The sequence below is a fragment of the Anoplophora glabripennis genome, unplaced genomic scaffold (assembly GCF_000390285.2).
Source record: "Anoplophora glabripennis isolate ALB-LARVAE unplaced genomic scaffold, Agla_2.0 scaffold54, whole genome shotgun sequence".
NCBI classification, from domain to species: Eukaryota; Metazoa; Arthropoda; class Insecta; order Coleoptera; family Cerambycidae; genus Anoplophora; species Anoplophora glabripennis.
Genome location: NW_019416241.1, coordinates 585,777 through 591,189, shown reverse-complemented (window position 1 = coordinate 591,189; position 5,413 = coordinate 585,777). Strand labels below are relative to the sequence as shown.

At 31.9% G+C, this 5,413-nt stretch overlaps 1 pseudogene; it reads right to left on the bottom strand.

Moving 5' to 3' along the window:
- Positions 1 to 3,249: 3,249 nt before the first annotated feature.
- LOC108905179 lies at positions 3,250 to 3,990 on the bottom strand (annotated as a pseudogene).
- Between the last annotated feature and the right edge of the window lie 1,423 nt (positions 3,991 to 5,413).

The window sequence follows — 5,413 nt, the reverse complement described above, 5'->3', positions numbered from 1 at the left end:
AATACGGATTCTTTTCTAAATTCGAAATAGATGTAGTCGAAAATATTGTTCTATATATAAAAAAAAACAAACACATATTTTATATTTTTGCATTTTAATCAAATAAAGTACTGTACAAACTATTTTATTTGCTAGGTCATCTTTAGCAAAACCTCAGTTACATATTTCCACTTATTCAATCGTTAATTGGTCTATTTAGCAGAACATGCACAAACCACAGAGCGAGATGGGAATTTGCTGTCGATTCATTCCCAATAAATTATAAAATAGCGTCAAAGCTAAGCCAGTTTTAACAAAAAAAAGGGAAGCACTGACTTTAATTGTGTGAAGATAATTTATTAGAAATTTAGACGTTGACCGCCAAACAGCAGGTAGCACAAGTTACTAACTGTAGAAACGTTCGTATTTACCTTCATTAGGTAGGCTTTTTGAGCGCTCACCAAGCATTTAGTGGATTTAAGAAAGGATGCGATTCCTTGAGTATGTTTTGATATGAAACATTAATCTTAATTGTGCATCATTCACTTATCTTTATAATTCTAATTAGTCTAGATTCTAATTTGTTTTTGTAGGCACTTGCTTTCTTCTCCAAATTAGTACATAGAGGGCATTTTATTATTTCCTGATTATGTAGATTTATTAAATACTTTACTTTAAATAAAGTATACAACGTAACATAAAGATGGGGACGAAACTTAACAAAAACTTCGCAATGAGATTTTTAATAAAGCATGTAAGATCTCCTTTCGAATTTAGATTTTTTTCTTAAAATCAAAAACAAAATAAGCGTTTTAGATGTGCTTCTGAGTGTTAAATGTGAAAAGAGAAATAATATAAGAAATATTGAAAAATTTTGCAAAAAAACACCTTTTCTCAAAAAATTTTTAGTAGTTTGAATTAATTAATTTTTTGGGAATCTGTTGCTGTAATACAGACATGAGTACCTTAACCTCTACTTGAAAGGTTAAGTTGAGAGGCCTGCAAATGGCGTAATTTAGGAATTCGTTTGCCAAATTTGTAGCTAATTCCCTGCACTGAAACTATCGCCTAAAAGTATTTCCAAAACAAAACCTGGTGGAAACAAAACAAATACCTATTGTATTCAAAAATAAATGCTTAAGCTTGCACAATTAAAAATAGTAGTAAAAGCAAATTTTTAGAAAGAAAAAAACAGAAGCAGCATACAGTTAAAAAAATAACAAATTCCTTCACTTGATGGTTCTGCACACAAGTGACAAATACATTTTTTGTTCGCTGGACTCACTTCCATGCATTTGCAATGTAACTAAACCATATTTTTCATCACTTGCATAGAATCGTATGCATAACTTCTTGCTGGTCACACTTCTTACAGAACCATCTTGCGTCTTCAGATGATATTACTCCAATCGTTTATTAAATGGTATTTCCACTTTATGTCTGATGTTTGCAATAGTAGCCTCAAGATTTGTCTACTTGTGGTATTTTTAGAAAACTCGTGATAATATTAACATACCGCACATCTCATGAAGTCTGTTTCAGCAGCAGTATTAGAAATATTTGATCAAATCGTAAATACATTTATTTAGCTCTTTGTTTCTTTACCTGTACGCTGGTGACAAATCTTCTATCGACCTTTTTCTACCAATTCCATTTTCATAAACTAGATAATTATCTACTACAAAAAATTGATTGCATGAACATTACATTAAAATACATTTCTCTTTACTACAATCAACCACAAATCTAAATCGCAATCAAAATATATCCTTGAGAAAAGAGTTGTTCATAAGTCTCCAAAAATATTTTAAGTATAGTTTTGAAATTATGAAACATGAGTTATATTTAGTTTTTAGTAAATATAATGGTTTCTATGGTATATAGAGAAAATCATCTTTTTATTTTTCCAAAACAATATAGATATTTGCATTGACAGTATGTACTAGTAAGAGAAATATTGCCTTTTATAAGAAGTGTCTGAATAAATTATACTGGGTGTAACGCATAGGTTGGGAATAAATTAAACGGTGGATTTTTTGATTTAAAAAATAAATTTTTCTCATATGAAGTTATACTCTACGAACATTATAAGATAATGGAACGAAAGTTTAGCCTTAGCTTAATTTGATAATCGCCTAGTAACGGGAAAAAGATTGACTTTGTAAGTTACTCAGTGGCGTGCGTACAGATTGTACCGTAAGGTTTTTCGAAGAAAATTGCGGTGCGCCACAGGTAAAACTATGTTTTTATGATCCATTTTTTTATTTTAAACAAAATTACCCTCTTACGTTTTATTTCTAGCTCTTGTAATTTTTCCGTAAATAAAACTTTTGTAAATACCATTTTTCCCACATAGGAATATAAAAATAACATTATGAAATAGGCATTGAAAAAAGATTTTGCATTGAAAATGATTTTAAAAAAAAAATAAAATTTTTTAGCGCCCTGTAGCTTGGAAAAGAAAACCTGTAGAGCATAATATTAAATAACAAATATTTATTTTTTAAAATAAAAAATCCAACTTTTAATTTATTCCCAACTTTTATTTTACACCCTGTATACTGAAACATATTTATTTTTTACACAATCAAGTTGACTAAATAAGTATATCTAATTTCTCTATATTCTTCAATAATTTGCACAATATATTATTTTTCCGAAAATTGAACTGATAAAAAATTTTTGGGATTGAAGATAAAAATCACCAATTCTAAAGAGCAGTAAAAAATAAATTCATTTCTTCCTTATCTGAATGAAATTATCTAGAAACATTGACAACAACTGTCAAACAAAGCAGTAACAAATAATAGAAAAAAAATACGCACAAAATTTATAGTTTAAAACAAGCCCAAGGTTTACTGTGTTCCAAAATTACCTCTAATTTCTTGTAAACCATATGTGTTCTGAATGAAGTAAAAATGAGAAAAAATTGAAGAAAAATTTCGTAACCTTAGAATTAATATAACTTCCAAACTGGTTGCCACGTCGTTGGTTTATATCTCGTGACATTTTGACAGACATACCCTTTTCTCCTTCAGAAGAAACTTTGAAGCCTGAGTACTCTTGCTGGTCTCTATGTTTGCTATATATACCGACGTTACGACGCTTGATTTTAAGTCACTTTTGAAATATTCAGAAGCCATGCAATTTGAAAATTATTTAACAATTATATAAGTATAAAGAATAATTTATTAGCATTTCATAAACTCACATGATACATAAAAAGTACATATAAAATGAACAACTGTATGAAACAATGAAACAAATTTTTTAGTCCTTTTCGGCCAAGGCTATTAAATGCCTGTCGATTTCTTCTTCAGTTAGTATCTTAAACTTCGGTTCATCCTTGGAAACCACACCAACTTCAATCTCAGAAGCTTTGAAATCCATGGACAGAACACAACCCAGACAACTGATAGCCAATTGTATAACATCGTCATATTTCAAATCTTCTTGTTTCTTCAACTTCTTCTCCAGATAGCTATTGGCCTCAGTCTGCTTAGGACCAACACTGATCGCTCGAAATCCGGAAAAGTATCCTGCTGGGTCTGTCTTATAAACGCAAGGGCCTAGTTCGTTATCGTAGCCAATCAGTATCATACAACAACCCAAGGGCCTCATTTCAGCATTTTGTGTGTATACCTGGGATATATCCGCAACTCTTCTACTCAATGCATCTATCGGCATGTCGTAACTCATCTTGTACTTGAACTGAGCAGCTTCAAACCTAACTCTTTGCACAAGTGATTTGCTGTCGGCCATCATACCTGTCATCGCGCAACCGATGTAATCGTTGATATGATACAAGTGGGTGATGCTTTTGGCATCGATTAGTTTATCTGGAACTTTCTTTTGGGTCACACAAACTGCAGTATCTGCTCCTTTCACTGCTACACTTGTTATCCCCGCTTGGTTTATGGCTTTGAATGCGTACTCCACTTGGTACAGACGACCATCCGGTGAAAATATTGTTATGTGGCGATCAAATCCGGCGCTGGCTCCTCTGGACATGTTCGTCTTCTATAAATTGAATATTTACTACAGTTTGACAGTTATGTCAAATATTGCAAAAATTATTTAAAGAATGAAAGGGCGTGTCCACAGAGCCCGAAGTTAACACGAATTTTGGATGGAACGGAACTAATTAGATATTTAAGCTGATACACATTAACAAGAATCAGTTTATAATAATTATATTTTTCATAAGACGTTAATAATTGGAATCCAAATTACTTTCATACATTTTAATGTTAACTTTTAATAATTAAGTTAAGGGTACAGTCAATAAAAATTGATGTCGAACATTAATATACTTACATCGGAAATAATTTAATTTGATCTGATCAGCTACAATTGGAATGCTACTCACTGAGGACCTTATAAATAGAAATGAAATTCATTATAATAAATACCAACATAAACAGTGTTTCTGTAAATGAAAAAGTTCAGCATTTGGTTGGAAGTAGTCTACCCAAATCTGGATATACAGAGCCTCCCATAATTAATTAGACATTGGCTAAGGGATGATAGCTGGTATCAAAATAAAGCATTTGGACCCAATATGCCTTAACAATATGTTACTCGTTTTCGTTCTACATTAACTTTTTTTGATATATCTTGAAAGCTGTCCAACGGATTTTGATAAAATATGGTGTCGTGTTGTTATTCAGCATGCGTAATACGAAAATGGTATCAATTTCACTATTGCTTTTAATACCAAAGCATACCTTGCAAAAACTAAATACAGACTTATGCATCTCATTGAAAAATTATGATTAATTCGAAAACGGTCTACTAACAGTATACCTTTTTTTGTGTAAAATTGAATGTCATTTCTTTATTTTTGTTCGAAAATGTACATACAGGATGGACATACAAGTTATGGCCATGTTGATAGACCAATGTTGCTGTAGGTGGCGTCATCTAGTGGCAATGGTGAAATTAATACCATTTTCGCATTACGCATGCTGAGTAATAACGCGATACCAAATTTCATCGAAATCCGTTGAACAGCTTACAAGATATAACGAGCGTTCAAATAAAAACGTGGTCGAAGTTGGCTCTGACACATTGGACGTAGGGAGTAGCTTATAGCGACCAACTTAACCTCATTTCTCAACGAGCTGTATAGCAGCTGTCAGTTTCAATAACGTTAATGACTATATAACTTTATTTTAAAGAATAATCGTGATAACAATAACAAACAATTAAAGGAGCTGCGGAAAGTGTCCCCCTCCTTGTTATAACAATAAATTAAAGCAGCTGCTGAAAGTGTCCCCCTCCTTGTTCCAAGCACTTTTCACACCTGTTCCTCAAAGAATTAAAGACATTTTCTAAGATGCTCGGGGTATTGTTAATTTCACGAATCTTGTCTATAAGTCGAGCCTGCAGATGGTTTAAATCAGGAATAGGCAGTTCAAAAATAGTGTTTTTA